We start from the raw sequence: 22,591 nt of genomic DNA, 5'->3' as shown, positions 1-22,591 counted from the left end.
ACCCTAAATGGTGAGGTCTTTGCCAAGGACCAATATTCAAGGGCCTGTCCTGTTTGGACCTAGGACCTACTATGAGTGGTTATAGGGTCATAAAAAAAAATACTTCTTTAGCCACAAGCAGACGTTTTAGGGAAGAAAAACACTTTCTTACATAAGTGCCTCATTCCCCCACTCCTTAGCACCACTACCAGTTGTTCCCTGTAGGTTGTAATGTGGTTGTAAAACAGAAAAGCATTTTGTTTCCTTGGTGAGTACATGTCTCCTTCCCCTCTGGTTCTATCAATTCTGTTTAAAGGGAAGTGAGATTGAGCATGAGAAAAACTGTACAGAGAGGGAGGGGCTGACAGAATTACAGAGAAGGTAGGCAAAGAAGCATTTCTCAGCTGTCCCTGGCTGCCAGATGCATCTTGGTCCAGATGCTGTGGGGCAGTGTGCAGTCTTATTCCATCTCGCAGGTATTGCCACTCAGACAAGAACCAGTTAAAACTGACCAAGCTGCCAACTTTGCCCTGACTTTCAGGGTTGTTCAGGGCTAGCAGCTAAACAGCTCTAATAGTGATACCTGCTTATGTGTCGAACATAAAACAGGAGCTAGACCTATGTATATTATTTCAAAGCTTAAAAAACCTGTTAAATATAGTTATTCTCATCTTCTTTTTACAGATGAGGAAATTGATATTATAAGAAGTTAAGTGACTAAGCCGTGGTCACACAGTTAGAAAGTAAGTCAGCCAGGATTAGAACCCAGATCTGTCAGGCTTAAAATTCCGTGCCTTCAACCACTACACTACCCTGCCTTTCTCAGGAGATGGACGATTCACATCTTCCAACATCTTGGCTGGGAATAAGTAAAGTTAATGGATGGAATTGTGACAAGCCAACAGGGATTTGGCATTTTTATCAGAAAAATTTTTTTCATTTTCTTTATTGAGTGCCAACAAGCAGTTTGTATGAGACAGAAGTTGAGGTGGAACTTGCGAGGAAAATGCCTAAGGTGGAATGAATAGGAACTTCTCTCCCCAGACAGGTAAACGTTAGTTTGCTCCCTGGCTTTTGTGGAGCGGGCAACTGCCATCACCTCTTCTGAAAGAGCCACTGTTCACCCAGTGGCAGGTGCAGGCCAACTGTTGTCATGACAACAGCAGGAGAGGCAAGCAGTTTAATTCTAGAACTGATAATTAACTGGGGGTGGGGTGGAGGTGGGGAGAGAAATGGGGGGATAATTGTTTCAGAAGGGAAAACTTAGCAATTACCAGCCAGCTGCATAGATAAAAAGGCCAGGCACAGATGCTCCAGCCCAGTATGCCCCTGGGATTCAGCACTCATCCCCTCTGGTTAGGAATTTTTGATAAATGAAAATGAAGGGTCGAGTTCCCAGCCAATCAAGACTCTTTAAGGAACCAAATAAAGAAAGAGGAAGTTACATACGCTGTAAAAAGAAATGCAGGGGACCAGATAAATGACTACCCTAAATGACATTACCGAGCCAGAAGCACTATCCAAACTGCAGGAAGAATTCACGCTTGGAGGTAAAACAGGACCCACAAGGCCTACCCATTGTGAGTTTCTGCTTCTGTGGTTGGAATGAGGGAGAGTGGCATATTAGAAAGAAAATAAAAAGAAGACTTGCAGAGGTGATGAACTTGTTTAGGTCCTTGATCATCACGGCTAGTAGTCTATCAGCCCCTCAGAGATTGCAATAGTGAACGTAAGCTAAGCATTCCGCATGGATCATCTATCTCATTTAAGCCTTACAGCCACCTAGGAGGACAGTGCTGTTGTTATTCTCATATCAGACTTAGACATGTTCAGCACTTTGCCCAAGGTAACAGAGCTACTAAGTCAATATACTGAGTCCTATTATCCTATTGATTTGTGTTTTTAAAATAAAACCTCTACCACTCTATGGGGAAGTCGTGGTCCCAATCTAGAATAATATCAGACTTAAGTAGATTAAACAGTTTACAATAAAAAGGAAAATAATATTTTTTCTAGTAGAATAAATGTAAGCTACAAAATAAAAATTACTAGATAAGCAGTGTTGGAGAATGTCCTATCATGTGTTTGAGATCTGTCAGACTCATAGTTCACAGGTTAGCCCTGTGTCTCAAGCTCTGACCAGATGAATAAGTGTGAGTCAGGATTTCTTCCTAACTTGTTCTGTGGCTCAGGGCATGTTAAGGCTTAGAAGAGGAGATGACATTACACAATGCAAAGTGACTGTCCAAAACTCCTCTAATGATATATTTTCACCAAACTTCCATGTTTTATGTATTGTTCATGGGGAAAATGCCACAGTGTATAGCAAGACCTCCCTGTATTCCAGAGTGTATGTGTAATGTACACGTGTGTGTATGAGAGAGAGACAAAGAGAGAGTTGGCGGGGGAGAGAGAGAGAGGGGAAAGAAAGGAGGGAAGAGAGAAGGAGAGGGAGGAAGATTTTCCTTTAAAACAGCGAGTCTCAGTGAAAGGAGAAGCATGGTGCTCATTCAGCAGTATTTACAGATCACATACTTTGTTCCAGGCATTGTCTTTGGTGCTCAGAATACAGTTTTCCACAAAACATTCAAGGTCCATGCCCTCAAAGAACTTGTAGTCTAGAGTCTCAAGTAAGGATTGAGGAATGTAAGCGGTATGTAATTTAAAAACATTTTAAAGAAACCCATTACTTCTTCTGTTAAAACGTAATACAGGGAATAAAACTCGCCTAGTCCTTCTGGCTAGTAGGAAAATGTGTAAAAGATAGAATGCAGGAGAAGTATAGGTTGATAATCACTACTTAAAACTATGAGCTTCCCCTTGATTTTCCAGAGGTTTGACAGACTAATAAGTTGTTGTTGCCTTTGCAAGTGAAACAATTAATATCAAAATTTGGGAGCTCGACTGACACAATAATTATGCTGGAAAATGTAATTTTGTCTGCATAATGGAAGTGGGATCATTTCAAGAAGATCTCATTAATGTGCTGTTCATCTACAAAGAGCAATGTAACCTTTCTCTTATTAGATTAGTGCAGGGTCATGATGCAAAAGGCGGTTGGAATAATTCTCAGTCTTGTTCTAAGAAAATAAATTAAGCACTGACTAGGAGTCTAGATATGGAAATCAAAATCATTGAAGACAGAAAAACAATGTAGCCACTCATTCTGAAATTGACATAAGCTCCTTTCATTTCTGTAGGTTTCATTCCATTTAGCCATTTATTTAACAAATTATTTCCAATGTCTGCTATGTGCCAGGCAGCGCTAGGTGTTGCAACTATCATAGAAATCAGAACCAAAAACGGTCCCTTTTTTCACGGTGCTTACTATATAGTGATTGGTCTCTCCTCCACATTTCAGGGCCATACATCTATTCTGTGTCTGCTCAGCTCTCCCCAAGCTTAAAGAATCAGCACCCTACTGAAAAGATGCATGTCATGTGCAGTTATAAATGGAAATCCCCCAGTGCAGAGCCTTCCCAGGTATATTAGACTGAACACTGATTGAGTTGTTGACTTAGTCTTTTAAACTAGGGTTCCGTGGTCCAATAAGTCTGGCAAATGCTGCTTATTTACTCACCTCTTGGAGTTCCACAGTACCATGGTATAATAAAGTCTTCGAGCAGTCCTGTGATAATGAGACTTATTTACTTTGTTTAACCCAGCATTTCCAAACTTATTGACCATAAGGATCCTTTAACCCCTATCACGTAAATATCCTTTAGAAACAGTGTTCCTCAATGGATGTGGCTCATCGTCCACTAGATGTTGAGACCTACTGCTGATGATTTGCCATCTAGAAAGAGAGTATAAGAAATGTAAGGCAATATATAGTAAGAGTCCACATCTCTTAGGTTGAAATCTTGTTGTACTCCAAAAAACTAGGTCTTCTGAACCATTTCTCTACTGTTATTGAGGTAATTTATGTCTAATACAAATGGGAGTGTAGCTATCAGAGGTACAAATAATTGAAACTGGTACAGATTCCTGGCAAAAGAAAGTCTAGAGAGGGCCACTGGGATATTTTTTTTTAATTGAAATGAAAATGAATCTTGGATGTCCGTGATTCCATTCAAAAATAAAATAGCCATCATAAATAAGTTTTTTGTTCTTTTCGTCTTAATAACATAATTTGTGTCATTTTTTAACAATAAAAAAGTTTTAGTTCCAGTGTATACCAAGCACCCAGCACATTGCCTAGTATGGAGTAGACCCTCAGATATTGGTTGAATGAATGACTGAAACAGACAGTGACGAGGAACATTACTAAATACAAAGCAATACAGAAAAATATCATTTTTCCTATTTTAAGTCAGTGTATAAAGTGGGCGTATCCTTCTGTTACATGACAGTGCCTCTTACATCTAATAGCTATCATATGCCTACCACAGGTTGGGGGAACTAAGAAAAAATATATATAAAAGTACTTTGCAAACTGTTAAGTGCTGCATCTAAGTAGTTGTGTTTGTTTCTTTTACCAGTGGTCATGGAGGTGCTCAGCATTCTGTGTGTCAGAAATTTCCCTGATATGACCAGGCCCTGATGCCAAGTGGATTATACGCCAGGATCGCAGTATTCTGACTTACAGACCAAGAGAGGAAGGCAGTAAGACTAGGATGTCAGGCCTTTGATAGTACTTCTCTGTCCCTCAGTTTTCTCATCAGTCATCTAGCACCCACTCTGTCTATATTAAGGATCAAATGCGATAACCTACATGAATGATAGTAAGGTATGCAAATAAGAAATGCAAATGATGCCCTATACCCTTAGAAAGTATAAGCATTAAACAAGCAAAACAGAACTGGGTGATATAAAGTTGTCTTTTCATAATGTTATTTGTTAAGACATAATTGTGTTTGTAACCTGAGGTTCATGTATGAGTCATTTAAACAAATATTTATCAGCAATAACAAAGGAAACAAGAAGATTACCCTTGATTCAGCACCTTTACAATTTACAGGGTGTACACAGACATCTCATTTCCTTATTTGAGCAAACCTGAGAGGTGGTTTTGCTATCCCCATGTTACATAGATGAGGAAATTGAATGAGAGTAAGTGACCTGTCCAACGTGGCCCAGCTAGAGCTAGGAGTGGCAAGAGTCAGGACTTGGAGTGACGCCTTCTTGTTATACATCCTGTGCCTTTGCTCTCATAGCTGCTTTTGTTCAAAACATAACTCGTTCTCCTCCCTCTCCAGCATGCTTCTGACCTTGACTTCTCCTTTGCAGTAAATGGCATCATCTTGTCTCAGGCCAATAACCTAAGAGTCATACTCAATATCTCTCTTTTCTTCACATTGCAAATCCAATTAATCAACAAATTTTGTCAGATTTACCCTCAACTATAAGGACTTCTCACCTCCACTCCCTCACTATACCGGTCCGGGCCACGTAATTTCTCTCCAAGAATTCTACTGTCGTTCCCTCATTGCCACTGTTACTCATCCTTCCCCTCACTGTAACCCCTCCATTCCATTATTCACATAGATGCTAGAATGATCTTTTAGGATACAAAGGAAGTCATGTAATTATTCTATTTAGAATGCTCCAGTATGCATTATATCATGTCTGGAACTTGCTTCAGAGTAACCTGGGGGGAGGAGGACCGATAAAGTCACACAAGATGAGATTCCCACCATCCTCACATCTGCTGCTCACCCCACGGCTCACTCCAGCTATGCAGCTTTCTTACTCTCCTTCAGACAGAGGTCACATTCCTTCCTACTTCAGGGCCTTCGTGCTTGGGTTCCCTTCCACCTGATGCTTATCCCCAGATCTTCAGATGGCTCCTTCTCTCACATTATCTAGGCCTCTGCTGAAATGTTGCCTCTTCAGACCTTCATTCCTTCCTTACCTGCTTTGGTTTTCTGCATATACTTGTCACTGCATGAAAATGTATTTAACTTATTATTTTCTTTCTTCCCCACTAGAAAATAAATGTTATGAGGGTAAAAGCTTTGTCTTTTTCACCACTGTACTGTTAGTGCCTAGAACATTATAGGGACTCAGTTAATTTTTGAATAAACAAATAGCTATGCAAAACCTGTTTTCAAAGTTGTAGAGAGAACCCTCGTTTGGAATAGGAAAACCTTAGATTCACTTGATTATATTCTCAGTCTGTCACCTTGTGCAGGTCATTTACCTGCAGCTGTTATTTGTGAATCTGCGTTTGTTATCCACCAACAGCCTGTGAGTTTCTGAATGGCAGCATCTGTACTTGATTTTTCTTTATCTCAGTAGTAGGCATAGCAAGTCTGTTACACTATTTGATAACTATATACATGAGCAGTACTTTTCTGTGTTCCAGACTTGGAAAATGACTGACCAGGACTCATGAATCCTTGGCTCTTCTTTAGATAATAATGATCATGGCCATAATAGCGAACACTGATTGAGGTCTTGCTGTGTGCCAGGCACTTTTCTAAGAGTGTTGCGTTTCATGAGTTCATTTAATCCTTATAATAGCCCCATAGGGGTAGAGGCTGTTACTATCCCCATTTTCCAGGAAAGGAAAATTAAACACAGAAAGACCAAATAATTTGCCCAAGATCACATAGCCAGTAAATGATAGAGCGCCAGGGTTTGAACCAAAGCCATCTGGCTGTAGAGTCTGTATTCTTAGCCAACTCTCTCTACTGCCTTCTCAAATCACCACTGTAGGCTTACACTGAGGTAGGTAGATAGATAGATAATTTAGTAAATAAATATTAAAAAAATAAAAGTTCACCCATGTACACCTGCTCTAATGAAGGGTTTTAATTTAAGTATTCCAGGCTAGTTTCTTTGCTCTTTTCACTTAAAGCTACACACATGCCCTGTCTGCTCTGCTTGAGCCTTCTGAGAAGGGTAGGGCTGCAGCAGTGAGAGCTTTGGATGGGGCAAACTGTGCACTCAGGACTGTGGAGAGATTTGGGCAGTGCTCTTTCCCTGTCCTTGGCAAGTGATGGGCTGCAGAGGTGCTTTCATGTCAGTGGCCACCCTTTCAGCTGCAGACTTGTGTGCCTTGTCCATGATGAGGTTGGAGAACAGCGGCCTGTCTGAGCCAGCAGTAGTGCAGGCTGCTTGCTGTCTGGAAAAGCAGGGTGCAAACTCAAATGTGTCATCCTGAGATAGTTCCCAAAATAAACAGATTTTTTGTGCTGACTCTTGCTTTTCTAACTGAGGCCTGACTGTTTCCTCTTTCTTCCCTTAAAACAATCTTTCTAGAAGGCATTTCTCTTCTTCCCTGCCTTTGAGTGATAGGGCTGACATCTGGGAAGAAGGAAGTGATCTACTCCTTCAAAAGTTATATCTCCATCAGACCTGAAAGCTGTTTAAAATTCAGTCTTTGCCTCTGGAGCTCTTGAGTCAAGGTGAGGAGTGCTCAAGCCAGCCTTCTGACTCCCTGAGAACTGGAAGTAAAGGGTGAGCTCTTGTCCTGAATCAACCATCATCAGTCAGTAAAGAAGTCTTTAGGAGGGAATCTTTGCCTGCAACCAGGGGGAAATGGCAAAGGATAGTCAGAAGATTATATGTGTGTACTACCCCATTATATATAAATAAAGGACTTGCACATCATGGATTCTGGTATCTGAGGGGCATCCTGGAATCAATTCCCTGTGGATATCAAGGCATGATATAGTATATGAAATAATCAGACAGCTTTAAGATAATACGTAATTAAAAACTGAATGTGTATTTTAGACTCCAGCAGTTTTAAGAGTTCTCAGAATTAGTGTGATGCACTGGTTAAAGAATATGGGCTTTGGGGTCAGAGGTTCTGGGTCTGAATTCCAGCCTCATCACCTACTAGCTATATAACCCTAGCCCTGCTATTTAAATTCCTTAGGCCTTGCTTTTCTCATCTGCAATAGGAAGATGATAATAGTATCTAAAATAAGATTACTGTGAGGATTAGTGAGATCATTCATTCAGTTAAAAAAAAATCTTCCGAGTGCCTTCTTTGAGCAAGGCCCTGTTCTAACTGCATGGGTACGTAAGTGCCCCTGAAATCTCAGTGACAACAAACATTTACTTCTCTCACATACTGCATGTCCACTGTGGATCAGCTTCAGCTCTGCTCCCTTCTCCTTCATTCTAAGGCAAAGGCTAAAGAGCAGCCCCTGCATGGGACATGCTGGCAAGGGGAAAAGAGCAGGGGCAAAATGGTGCAGCCCACCCCAGTGAGCAGGGGATCACTTTAGAGGCAAGTGAGAAGTGACTTCAGATCGAGAGAAGAGTCCCGAAGGTCCACAAGATTAGAATATCGTTGCTGTGATTCACATGAAAGATCTTGAAGTTCTAGGATTCTAGGCTTGGATTAGAACAGTAGCAGTGGGGAGAAAAGAATAGGTGGGGGAAACGTGGGTTTGGGGACTGGAGAGGACTTAGTGAGTGGCTGTATTTGAGAAATAAAAGAGAAAGATCTAAATCAAGAGCGCTGGCTTCCAAGCCTCGCTTTGCTGCTACTTAGTTATGTAAACTCAGGCAAGTCATTGAACCTTCTGGGCTTGAGTTTAACATTTATAAAATGAAAGACCTGAATTTGATGTGACCCCTGAGGTTCCCTCTAGCTCTATCCCTCTCTGGCGCTAAGACTCTGGAGTCTTTGTCTTAGGAGACCACAGACTACTGGGAGTGATGCTTATGGGAGGGAAGGTTGGCTTAGAGAGAAAGATGTTATAATGACTCCAGTTTGCATTTGTCTCAGCCCATTGGGTTGCGTGCCTTTCCTCTTTGCCTTTGCTCGTAGGTCACTTTCTCCTTGAGTTTGTTGTGAATCCAAAGAGGAGATAGAATTTATTTTTCATCTCCAAAGTGGGGTCCTTGGGAACACATAGAGCCTTGAGGTCATGGGACTAATGTAGCCTTATGCACAACGTTTCTCCAGCATCTTTTGGTATCCTGACATCTTTCTACACTTCTTCTAGTGTATTTCATGTTATGATAATACCTTCACAATGTCAGCCTGGGTGTCTGAAGAGAAACCTTATCCTCTCCTACCACATACCACATATGCACAGAATCAGAAATTTCTGCCACTCTTCCTCCCTCTCAAGGGAATGCTTCTGCCTCTCTTTTATCCTTTACTCACTCCTTCCCTTGGGAAGAGGAGTAACTTGTCTGATTGGTGAGAATCTGGTAGTCATTTGGCCTCTCTTCTCTGTTGTGCAGGGTTAATGTAACAGTCACTGCATTGAAAAAAAACAACATGGCCGTATCTTTCTTCTCCTTTGCTTCTTGGATCACTTGATTCAGGCAGGATGGACCTTCCTTGCCCTTTGCTCTCCATAAGCAGATTAGGAAGGAATTGTCTCTCCTGGTCCCAGGTAGGTCTTTGTTCCAACTTCTCCATCAATGACTAGATGAGTAAGTCAAGTTGCTCCTTCCCTGGGATTCAGATAACTTTAATTTAGTGGGAGAGGTGGCAGGAGGCCCCTACTGTAGCCTTGAAATCTCAGCACTCTACTTTATTATTTGGGTCTCCACTAAAAAAAGTAGTACCTTGATCATAGTTTAGCTTCTTAAGTCTCTGCTCTCCTTGTTTGAAAGTGCAGAATACACAGTGAACAAATGACACCATGGGTTCTTCAGCAGAACCCTTTCAGCATCACCTCACACTTGCTAATGGCTTCCTATCCCCCTCCCTCAGCTTTGCCAGTAGGAAAGTACAGTTATTAAAGAGGTGAGTGTTTCACCGTGCATCATAAGAAGTAGTTTACAAAGCTGAGTTGCCAACAACCCGTGTCTGCTTGTCCCATTAACTTTGTTTCCAGGAAACTCAGTCCACCTCTATATCCTGGCATTTTAACCACTTCAGCCAAAATGCTGGGTTCAGCACTTTTTTCATGTGGTCATTTTAGTTAAATTTTCAGTATTAAATTAATGGTACAGTCTGAGCTCACGAAAGATGAGAGCTGTACTTAACAGTTTGAGGTGTTTAACCTCCTTCCTATCCCCAACTCCATGCAGTGTTTTGCAATGCAACTTTTCAGCAGGTATTTAAATTTTGACATGCTTTTGGTACTTCTTTTGAAACTAAAATTATAGGCTAACTCAGTTGAAATGGTTAAACACAATTTGTGTGCGTAGTTGTAACCTCAGTTGATTTGTTACAAAAAATTTTTAATCTTAATTACTGTTTCCAGGAAGTCTCCCATGAGGCAAAGTTAATGAGCCTTGATTTATTCCACCAGCTTGTAAGTCAGACACTGTGCGAGGCACAACAGGGTTAAAGAATGAGCCATGGGCGCTGCCCTCAAAGCACTTGTAGTCCGATTGAGAAATGAGCAAAGAATTATAATATACCAGTGTGAGAACCCACATAGATGTGTGAAGTGCAATGGGAAGCAGAATAAAAAGTAACTAATTCTTCCTAGGGAATCAGAGAAGATTTCACAGTTGTTGACCCATTTGAACCAGTAGCCTGAACAGAGCTATACAGCAGTAAGTTGATTGATGGCAGGTGGAGAATGGACATCATAATTGTACACTCTGTGAGTAACAAGGGAATTTTGAACTGTGGTTTGCGAGGGGAAAGTATGTACTGTATCACTGTTTAAGTCCTCAGCATTGTGCTTTATTTTATAAGAAGAGAGCTTTGCCAACCTTAATCCTTTTCGTTCTAAAAAGAGTATAGATATCTAAAAAGAGTATAGATATAATGGAAATAAACTTGGAGTATTTTGAGGCAGCCATAATATAGAGTCTTTTCAACTTTGAAGACTCATTCATTCATTCTCTCCTCTCTTTCTGTATGATCTAAAAGAAAGATTTGATTTTTTTTTAGCCATTTCTTACTCTTTTAGTTGTTCTGTGATATAACTGTGGCTCCTGTTTCTTATTGTATTAATCAGAGACTATTTGATTGTAAGGAACAGAAATCCACCCACACTCGCTCAGATAACACAATGGGGTATGGAAAGGACATGGTGCATTTCACAGGACCCAATCAAAGGAAGTACTTCTGTACCTGATGGGCATAGGCGTGGGAATTGGTTAAGACCAGAAGTTGCTCTCTCAGTCTCTGTTCTTTCTTTGTCTCTTTCTGCTTCCTGCTTTACTCTCCACCCCACAGAGTAGCATCCTCTGTTTGCTTTCCTTATAATTTCAGCTTGTCCTGGCAGCAGCACTTTGGCCCCTGCTATATAGCAGTTTTCTGATGCAGGATTCAACATTGCCTCACCACAGTCCCAAGAGAAAATATAGCCAATTCATGTCTATTAATTAGCTGCCCTTGAGTTAGGTGGTCATGCCTGTCTAGTCAGTTACTGTAGGAAAGGTTGGGGGGCAGGGAGGCCGAGGAGTCATGTGGTTTGTAGGGCTTCTCTTCTCCCAGGTGGGGGCAGGCCAGGAGGGTAAATTGGAAAAGGTAAGCACAATTGAACAATGTTCTGCTCTGCGACCCTACAGAGGCAAGCTAGTGTGTAATCTAAGATGACAATTTAGTTTTTCTTAACACAGTTTTTTATAGTTAGACAACAGAGTGCCCCTAAGTGCCTGTATCTCTTGTTCATCCCAGAACAAGTTCCGTTTCTTATACACCTAGCACTTCACAGATAAACAGAATAGTGCTCACTCAACTAGCACGTGGCTCCTAACAGCACCCCTGTTTCTCATTTGCTGTGGCCTCTTATAGGTCGGGTTAATGAGAAAAACCATGAATTTGAGGTCACTGGAGTTACTTCCGCCTCTTACTAATTTGGTCCATAAACTAGTTTGGTCCATAAACTAGTTCCAACTTCTTAGAACCTGTTTTCTGATTCACAAAATGGGGCTGACGTGTGCCTCCCCAGCCTGGGTGCTTGTGAGGAGCACATGATAAATGTGTGTTGAATGATTTTGTGAGAATGATTTTGTGAATAATAAAATCGTATAGTGATGAGTTCAGTTATTAATACATATGTTAGTGGTGGCAACAAAGATGCAGTTTTTTTGTTAGTTAGCAAGAGGTACTAAGGCGTAGACCCTCTGGCATCTGCTCACCTAAGGCAGGGCACGACTTTAGGCAAGACTCATAAACACACCAAGTTTCTGGTTCTCCAGCTCTAACTTCGGGCTGTCATCAAGCACTTGGAGTTCCTTGGATGAAAGGTGTAATAGAAGGTCATAGGTGTGCTCCTCCTCCATCAGTGTGCATGTCATCATAGCTCCTGTTCATGATAGATGACCTTTTGTTTTGTTCATTTGTGAGCTGGAACTATTTTAATCATCATAATGGTATTAAGTGGGCTGTTACCTGGGCTGCTTCTTTTAATTAGATGGTGACAGTAAGAGAAAAACATGGATCACAAATTATTCCCATTTTGCAAATAAGTAAAAGATGCTAAATAATTTATTGACCTTCACTCAGCTACTAAGCTGGAGAGCTAGGATTCAACCCAATTCTGTTTGACTCCAGTTCCCACGTTTTCCCACTATGCCTCACTGTCACCAGATCTTAGAAATCTACATGTTTAATTTCTAACTGGGCTCTTCAGACCCCAGAAGGATCTATGAAGATAGAAATAAAAGTCTATGAACTATTTTCAATATTTCAAAACTTATAGTGGGAAATCTTACATTTAACTGCAACAGGGCAGAGTTACGTTAGCTGTTTTCCCCCATGGTGACCTAATTTGTCAGTTATTGATTATTTAATTCGTGCAAGAAAACTAATTAAATATTCAGAAACGTTGTATGTTAGACAGAGTTCCAAATTCTGAAACCTTTGGAGGGTACGTGGGGATCCTTGGTGATGAAAAGATTATGAAATATAGTCTAATTCAAAAACCGCAAACTGATGGGTCATCAGTCAAATCTAGCCTAAGGATATGTTTTGTTTGCCTTATAAAGTATTTTTTTGAATTTATGAATTACTGACCAGCATTTAAAAATTGAAAGATTTCATGTCAAAAAGCAGATTTTTTTCAGCTTCTTTTGGAAATTCAAAATTTCTGACAATACTGGATCTATATTTACCCATGACATTGACCAGCTGGCTCCTTAGATGGGGTATGTACTTTGCAATTTACCAGACTCCACCTGGCCCAATTTATTCACTTCATTCATTCATATTACCTACTAGGCCCCTGTAAGCATTTGAGTCTCTAATGCCCAGGCTAATCCAGTCTCCTCATTTTGTTGTTTGGTTATAGAGTAAAACCCATTCTCTAGCTATAATCACTCACACATTTTGTACCCTGTACAGTTTTGTGTCTTGGGCTTCTTCTTAAGGTCTTTCATGCAAACTTGTCTATTTGACTCTACTACATCTTTGCAAACAGGAGCCACATTCTCATTATTGTTTAAGGGGGTGGGAATACAAAGAAGAATAAATGGAGTGCCTACCGTGAGAAAGGTCATGTCGTCTAGCCTTGTTTCTTTTTAATTCAGGAATGTATCTAAGACCCTGATAAGTACCAAGTGTATTTTCAAGACCTGCTTGCTAGAGTATTGTGAAACAGAATGGGGTTGGTGTCAGAAAGACCTAGGTTAAAGTACTAGCCACCATTAATTGTCCACATAAGCAATTTATGTAAACTCCTCAGTTTAGCTCTCTTGTCTGTAAAATGGGGATAATCATAATGCCCGTGGGGTGACCTGATGCTCATAAGGGGTTTGGCACAGTGTTTAACATTTAATAACTGCTAGGATATAGTAACTCTTACTACTAGGGCTAAACATGCAATTGGCGCTCAGTTCATGCATGTTGAGTTAACAAATGAATGGGTAGAATAAATTGAGTGTAAGGAATTACATGAGTTCAAACAAGTAAATATCTATCAAAGAAGATGTCACCAGAAGTTTCTCTAGCAGGCCTGGAGACCACAAATTTTTGATGGCTTTGAATGTGTGCTTTTGATGACACTACAAGAAGCACACGTTGTGGCAGGATCAGTACCCAAAGCTCTTTAAAACAGATTTATAAGCTTACCTCTGTGAAATAACATCAGCCTCAGTTTAATGTAAGTTGATGTAAGGTTGAGAAGAGAGGAATAAATTTCTAATAATCTTTCAAAGTAGACTCATGCTCAGTGTTTTGAGAATATACTCAGGACTTCAAAATTGGCCTGTGGGCTAACCTCCGTGATACAGCAGGTTGACATTATCTCCGTGAAGAATCGTCGCGGTTGCTAAGGTGACTGCTAGAATGGGAAAAAGCATTAGACCACTTTCCTGTGGCTCCTGGACTACTTCCTCTTTTTACAGCCTTAAGGGACAGGCAAAGGGGGACTAACTTATTTACTATGTGCCATCGCTGTCTCATTTAATTGTTATACTGATCTTCTGAAACAATTTACCATTCAGATGACAAAACTGAAGCTCAGAGAGAGTAAGGGACATGTTGCAATTAGTAAAGTGGCAGAACCAGAACTCTAGCTCTTTCCGTAACTCCACATAGCCTCCCAAAGCTAACCTCACCACCTCTAAGGATTCATGATAGCCCTCAACCCCATCTTCATCCTCACTCCCAAAGGGAAACTCAAGTAAAGGGCAGCAAAATGGATTCACTGAGTGAATACACACTGTCCATTTTCTTCTTATTCATTTTCAACACAGTTTATTAAGCACCTATATTATGCCAGACACAGCTCTTGTTGCTGAGGATACAGGGCGAACAAGACAGATGAGATCCCTTCTCTGGTGGAATTTAATTCAAGTGGGAAGAGATAGACAAAAAACTTGTAAACCACTAAATAAAGAAAATAATTTCAGATAGCAGTGTTAGAAAGGAAATGAAACAGGGTGACTCGATAGAAGGGAGCTGGGGAGAAGAAGCTGCTACAGATAAGGTGTTCAAAGAAGGGCTAAGGAGGTCACTTTTCAGCTGAAACCAGACTGAACAAAGGGGCCAGCCAAGCAAAAATGGGCATGGTGAACATCAGAGGCAAAGGGAACGGGAGTTCAGACTTGAGGCTGGCCACTGGTGACTGTCACAGGGAGACCACTTCACCTTTTAGACTTTTTTTTAATGTAATGTGCCTAATAATAGAACATGTTTCTGATTTATAATCTGAATCATAATGCATTTTTCTGGATATTTTGCAATGGGATTAGTAATGTTACTTCAAGAAGGCTGTGATCTATATAAGTAATGGAGACAAGCTGGCTTTATTGGAAGAGAGAGGACACGAGAGTTTACATCTGTTTCCTGCTGGAGAACCACGTACTTTAGGCTCAGCCTGAGGACCTGCACACTGTGCGTCCAAGGATGGTAAGGACACAGATATGGCAGAGACAGCAGGACGCCTCCAGAAGCTCCAGTCACACAGACAGAACTCAAGACACCTAGGAAGGGAGCTGCTGGATGGTGTGAACATTTATTTTGGTGCCAAATAACATTTATTCCCAGGATGTCTTTGGTTATCACAAGGGTAAATTCTAAAACAACAAGGAAGGAAATAAAATTAGTTTTGTGTAGATAAGTATGGACTCAATAAATATGCAGCAGAAAATAATTTAGGAGGCTGGAATAAGGGAATGTCATGAACTCAAATAAGGATCAAGTGGAATGACTGAAAACGGTAAATCACTGTCTAGACCTATGCTTTCCCAACCTAGGTACCCTGAAAGTAATAATAGGAATTAGAAAGCTATTTGCAGTGTTTCAAAAATATGAATGGATACTAAGGCTACACAGGCTATCATTTACCTCATGCCCTTTCAGGTCATTCTTTCGTTGTTTTATTCAGTATTTCAACAAATCCTTAATGAGTTATCTACTGTGTGCCAGGTATTATGACAAGTGGTACGAAATTTTTTAAATGGCTAAAATAGGGATCCTTGCTGTTGAGACATTTTAAGCAACTGGTGGAGCAAAGAGACAAGTAAACGGATCATTACAAAGCAGTGTAACGTGCACTGATAGGGGTGGTATGGAGGCTTTGAGAAGTCCAAAGGGTGGGAAAAATGTGAGGGATAGGGTATTGGAAAGCTTCCTAGAAGAGATACTACTAAACCTATGCTTAAAGGATATATATAAATTAGCCAGACGGGTCCAAGGGAATGAACTTCTTGGCAGAGGGAAGATTGTGTACTTTATATATATGGGGCTTTTAATACTCCGGAGTACTTAATGCACTGTATTGGAATTGTGCTCAGCTTTGAGTAAGAGAGAACTCTGGTATCAGTAGCTTAAGCAAACAAAGGTTTATTTGTTTCACATAATAAGTGTGGAGGGAGGTGACTGCTGGCTTTGGTTCAGTGGCTAATGATGTCAGTACTGCCATGTGCCTCTGAGACTCCCTGGGCTTTTCCTTCGTGATTGTTGCCTTATGATTGAAAAAGGGCTGCAGCTTTGGGTGTCATATCCACGTTCAAGCATGGAGAAGGGGTCAAAAGAAGGGCCATGTCTGTATTAATCAGAAAAGTAAACGCTTTCCCAGCACACAGCCCCCGCCCACCACTGGAAGACTTATCCTTCTGTGTCAGGCTTGAACTGGGCTCCTTCCATGTCCGCATCCCGCCACTGCAGTACAGGCTCGGTATGCACATATTTAACCTTCCACACTCCAGAATAGAACGCAGCAGGGAGAGTGAGTTGAGAATGACTAAGTCAGCCAATCAATAGTATATGCCAAACATTCCATTTCACTTGCTCTTCATAATAAGCTCACGCAGTAGGGAGAGCAGGTGTTATTAGCTCCACGTTGCAGAAGAAGAAACTTGGATTTGGAGATTCAGAGAGCTAGATGATGCCTGAAATCACAGCGCTGTGCATTTATTTCGTGATAACCAGAAGAAAAAGGAAAGCTAATGTTGATCATATGCTTATTACCACCAGAGCAGCTGAGCACTTTACATATGCTCTCTCATGTCCTCCTCATGCAGTCCTGTGAGGTAGCTCCTCCTTTTAAAACTGAGCAGTCTGGATATTGACATAACTAAGGGGGTATTGACATGACTTGCCCCAGGATCACACAGCTGGCATATAGCAGAGCCAGGATTCAAACCTCAGTTCTCCAGAATGTCAGCCAGATGCCCTTCTTGCCTCTCCTGCCTTTAAACTATCATAACTCTCTTCCCGTGAATCCAGTGGATGTGCCGTCTCACTGACATTGCCCAGACCTCACCCCCCCGTGCCCCTCTTACTCCTTTTATTTGACCCACTCCTGTTTCTTCATTATTGCTTTTATGGACACAGAATCCAGCAACACATTATTTCAAATGTCCTCCATTAGGAATGCATTTCCTGTCACTGTAATAGCACCGACCATAATGAATACATTTTGTTATCTGTGTAGATGTCACTGGTGTTTTCAGTGCTCCATTCTAATTTATGTGGGTAAATGAATAAAGTATTGCCCAGGCTCCCATTACTCCAGAGAAAACGAGGGATGCCCTGTGTGTGTGCATATGTTTTTGCGTTCATGCAGCAGACAGGATGTTTGGGTCAGAATGAATTGTGCACCAGAAGTGGGAGTCAGGCCCTTTCCTGGAAGGGCACGTTGGAAGTAATGTGCTGTGCACATCAGCAAACCTGCACAAGCAGGTTTCCTTAGGAATAGAAGGGCCTACTTAATGGGCACAAATTACAGTCAGGTGTTGTTAGAAAGGCAGAGGGAAAGCCTTGCTGATTGAGGGAACCAGGTTTGGGGGTACCCCAAGATCTTCTTGCCTTCATGTGCACAGCCAGCGAGGTTGATATGCTTGGTAACAGCAAATCACCCCATCAGTCAGCCACACACGGTCACAGCCTTTTTGACTTTGAGGGTAAATAGTGAGGCCAACCAGGGAGCAGAATGTGCTCAGTTTGGGTTTAGTTATGTGACCTGATCTTTATGATGAGAGTCTGTCTATGAAGTAGAGGGATGGTAACTAGTCACAGAGTCTGAAATGCCAGACTGTGGTAGAATGTAGCCCCTTCGTGCAGAGAGGGTGGGGTATTCAGCTATGCGAGAAACGAGAAACGGCCTCCCCTATGTTTGAAACAATATGTAGGCCGTAAGGTGCCAGACATTTAGCCTGCAGCCTGCAGGGGGTTCTTGGGGTGATATCTTTTTAGATATATCTATGACAAACATATCCTTTCCAAGACTTGGGATCTTAGCCCTTAAAGGGTACCTGGAAGATAACCTGGGAGGCCCAATATTGTGAGTCCTCATTCGAAGTTTCTAGAAATTAAAAGGAGGTGATGTGGTGGTTTACAGAATGTAAGAGTATCCTAAATTTCTGTAAAATCCTACGTTTTTATACCACACCTATTCCAGCTAAGTCTTTTAGATATGCAGGAGTTGCCCATTAATAAAAATTGGTTACTCAGTTTAGGATTACTGACTCAGTGATTGCAAGGCAAATTAAAGGAGTAGAGGTTGCAAACTGAATTTAGAATGGGTATGGGTGTGTGCACGTGTGCTTGTGTGTTTGTACACACATTTGCAGTATGCAATCCATTAGGGGGTCTGGAAATGTTTGGTTTTGCCTTTAACAAAAAACGGCAAGCAAGACTAAAATTTCGCTTGGGGGAGAGCAAAATGTCTTTCTAGGTCTCTAAGTAATCTTACATCTCACCAGCTTTTTATTGCTGAAAATCTCTATCAAAAAACTAGGCTGTGGAATTTCAATGCCTGTCCTTCTTTGTTTCCTCTGAGTCTCTGGAGGTTTAATTTTTACATACTGCATCACCTGACTCTTCTGTCAATACCTGAAAGACAGACTTGAGAGAACTAGTTTCCCCAAATCTACCTACAGATATAAGCCCAGTTAAGACCAGTGCAATAACCTTAAAGAAGTTATTGTTCTTTCCTTCCTTCATGCCAAAAAGCTACTAGCACTTGTCCTATACTGAAAAGCCCACTATTTTACAGGAAGTTCTGTAGAACCAAATATACTGTTTGGGGGATTAGTTAAAACGCAAATGTATCTAGCTGTGAGTTGAATCTCTGAGTCCCAAATTCTCCATTCTTGCAAATTCAAATGACTGGAATGGCTTGCTGTATCCTCTGAAAGAAAAGCGGTAAAACAGTTAAGAGAAAAATCGTTCACCATTTCCTCAGGGCCAGTGATTTGAAGCACAGTTTACTTTTGCCCTGGGGCAGGGTTTAGTCTTGCTTCAAACCTAGAAAGCCTTTCTGAAAGGGGTGCAGAAATGAGGATGCAGATAGAAGCTGTCTCCAGCAGCAGTGGCTTCAAGTTTCCATGGACAGAGAACAGAAGAAGATGCAGTTTACCACCAGAGCAGCTTTGAGTACAGGAGATTAAAACCCACCAAGAACCTCTGGGTCTTTGTGCCCCTGTTGGGGTCAGAGTGAGGAGCAAGGGCGAGGACACAGCGTCAGCCTGATTCTCCTTCAGTTTGCTGCTCCCTGCTCGATTAAGATGGCTGGCAAGCCAGGGAACCAGCCTGAACTGCCCTCCCCAGGAGCTGCCCATCTTAAGAGAGTTCCTCTAGCAAATGGGCCTTCAGGGGACTATATAATTAGAAGCAAAGCCATTTGCATTAATTCATCCTACACATGTCTTTCCCCTCCTAAAGTGCTCAAGGTTCCTGCCATATGTGTATATAGCATAAGTTTCTAGTCTCTAAATACCTGTGCTTATAGTCTGCTCTAAGATGACTGAACAGAAAGGGAGAGGACCAGCCCCAGAGACAATATGTCTCTCTTTCTTCAACTCAAGTTGTCTGTGCTTCCACTGCCATTCTTTTGTTATAGTTGTTCTTAGGTATGAAACAAACTCAAGATTTAAAAAAAATTTTCAACAATAAACAGCGTCTACTGAATGGGAACAAATTGATGCTAAACCTGTGTATTTTCCAAAACTGTTGATCTGAAATAAAACAGAAATTACAATAATAGCTGTCATTTATAAAGTATTTACCTTGTGCCAGATATAATATTAAGGCTTTTAATAAGGTGTCTTATTTAGTATTACATAGGTTTTATTAGACCCATTTTACAGATGAGGATACTAAACTCAGAGAGCAAAGTGACTTTCCCAAGGTTACCTTAGCTGCTTATCTCAGAACCAGTCCTTCCCTTTTAGATGGTTATTGACACCTAGAGATTGAAGAAAGACTCCATCACAGAGACTCAGTTAGCCCACTTAAGACAGATAGGTTTACTCTTCCTTTAATCAGTGGACAGGAAAGGCCACTGGGCTCTACAGACCACCCAAGCTAGTACCTAATTAATCCAGGCGTAACAACAGGTAGGTCAGAATGATACAGACTTGGCAAGGAGTCACAGCCCAATATTTTTTTTGGTAGGAAGAATATTGGCTTTGCAGTCAGACAAACCTGAACTCCAAACATGGTTGAGCCACTGACCTCTCTGAACCTGAGTTTCCACATCTGTAAAACGGGGAATCATAGTGTCTTCTTCACAAAGATGCAGTCCAAATGGGATGAGAGACTGTATGTTAGAACCTATTATAATACATGCTCATTGAATAGTTTTTTTTTAAATACATAGTTGCTTAAAATGTCATTTTACTCTGTATTAGCAAAAGTTTCCCAGGCACCCTGAAGTGTTTTGGCCCCAGCAGGAGACTGGTTGAAAGATACAATGTTCTGTAGTTTTCCTAAGGAAGCCCCATTCTTTAGAACCAATTTGCTTTTTATGGCCTGTTTTTCCCTCCAAGGCAGGAGGTGGGCTGATGCTTTCCCTTCTGCCCTCCCTATACTATGCCTCCCCAAAGTATTCTCTCATCTCCCTCTTGTGATTTCCTTAAGTGCTTTTAATGGTTGCTTGACACTAGAAAGATATTCCCAGCAGGCACACAGTTTGTAATCCCTGCTTGTTGCTTGATGTGAACTTGTGGCTGACCTCTGGGAAAGCAGTGGGGACTAGAGGAGGGAGCCAGGCTCTGCTCCAGCAAAGCAAAGATGATGGATCCCAGAGCAACTGGCAGGCAGCTGGAGGAGTGGCTCCAAAGATTCCTCTCACACCTTTTGCCACCTCTATCCAGTGTGGAAGTATAATCAGTAGAGGATTATGGGGCAGGTAAACTTCCACATTCTTAAACAACACCAACCGAAAACAAAATGAAAGCAAAGATAATGAACACAGGGCAGCTTGAAGTACATTTCTGCAGTGTCTGTGTTATCACTGTGAGAGGCGTGCAGTGCCCTTAGGAGTATCCTGCCTACACTGGAGCCCACCAGCCATTATCCCACCGCCTGACCCCCACCCCAGGGCGTCTAGACTGCCTCCCACTTTTTTTAACCTTCTGATTCCGACTGTCTTCACCAAGGGGAAGGTGATTGACGTACAGGAAATGGAGGAAAAATGCAAAGCCCTTATCTTCATTTCACAAGTCTTAGACACAAAACTGCTAATCTGAGTTGGGATAAGTCGCAGTACATGCCTTTGAGGGGCTGCTCGCTATCCAGAGGAGAAGAAGGCAAGCCTCACACCACGTTAATAGCACCACAAGAGATGCCTGTGGTGGTGGGGATCAATGCCAGGGACATGGATTTCACATTAAGTGCTTCGTGCCCAGTCTTGTGTGACTTTCTTGAACCTTTCAGGCGCTTTGACCCGAACCACACAGCCAGGACCGCCTTCCCGTGCCCATCATGTTCACAGCCTCCCTCCTGAATGCTTCAGTCCTTCCCACCTTGCATTCTACTTTCTAGCCTTCCTGGACCTTCTGAAGGTTGGACTTTGTAATGAATGATCCTGTTTACGGACGTGGCTCACTGCTCCAGCTGCCACTCTGCCCCTCTAGCCTTGCCTCCGTGGCAGTTTTCATGCATATTCTCTTAATTAGTTGCTTTTATCTCACCTGGTCTCACCAGCCCTCAGGATCCTGCATTTCTACCACTCCCCCATGAACAGTATAATCGCTAAGTTCCCCTGGGCCCTACAGGCAGGACCCAGACTCTGAGAGTCTGAGGGGGAATGATGAGTAGTCTCTGTAGGCTGGAGGGTCATCACACCCTCATGAAAGACGTAGACTTGAAGGCTGGTATGATCTGAGTAGGGAAAGAGAAGGGATATCGATATTCCAGGCTGGAGCAAGAGAGGTCCTTGTTACGACTTGTTAGCAGCTGTTAAAACCGTCAGTGTGAAGGAGGAGTTTAGAAGTGGAGCTGCCACAGAGATTGAAGGATTATCTGTGGATTTCAGTGCTATTACTGTTCTTTACCAGAGGAGAGGGGAGGGAGGAGTTGGAATGAAAGAGAAAAAATAAAGCCTCTGGTATGGAGTTATGTCAGATTCATGGAGTTATCCTCCTCTCCTCCTCCAGACGAGTTTTACATTCTTGTGCTAGGCCTCATCTGAGAATCTCATTTTGACCCCTAGCAAGGTTGCCCTTTACAGCCACATGTGACCATTCATGCCATTTAAAATGAGTAAGAGTTGAGTGGGTGATCATATTGTCTTTCTTATAGACCAGTGGTTCCAGCCTTGGTCCCCACATCCAACCCCGTTTTCAGAGCCCATCCTCGTCAGTGGGCAAGAAGAGGCATCTGAGTACTCACCAGAATCCTTCATCCCACCAGGCTCTGAGCAGAAATCAGACTTAGATCATAACAACAATAACAAAATGGTAATTAATGTGAGGTAAAGGATGTGTTAACTAACCTTATTGTGGTAAACATTTCACAATATGCACATGTATCAGATCATCACATTATATACCTTAAATTACACCATGTGATATGTCAGTGATATCTGAGTGAAGCTGGTGAAACAAAAAAGAAATC

The 22,591-nt window shown here is 41.7% G+C and overlaps 1 protein-coding gene across 7 annotated transcripts in view; it reads left to right on the top strand.

Annotated features, from left to right (window-relative positions):
* Positions 1-22,591, top strand: part of TRIM44 (tripartite motif containing 44) — a 119,013-nt gene that overhangs the window by 69,770 nt on the left and 26,652 nt on the right. For 3 of the 7 annotated variants that reach the window (XR_013829428.1, XR_013829429.1, XR_013829430.1), the window contains exon 5: positions 10,338-10,454. The exons of 3 other annotated variants lie outside the window; for them this stretch is intronic. The gene's annotated coding sequence lies outside the window, so the exon portion shown is untranslated. Of the gene's footprint in view, positions 1-4,460; positions 4,709-10,337; positions 10,455-22,591 lie in introns of all 7 variants that reach the window. One more of the 7 variants, XR_013829431.1, reaches the window with a different exon arrangement.

Source organism: Stenella coeruleoalba (genome assembly GCF_951394435.1).
Source record: "Stenella coeruleoalba genome assembly, chromosome: 8".
NCBI classification, from domain to species: Eukaryota; Metazoa; Chordata; class Mammalia; order Artiodactyla; family Delphinidae; genus Stenella; species Stenella coeruleoalba.
Note: the sequence above shows the minus strand (reverse complement) of the source record. Positions and strands in the feature narration are given on the sequence as shown.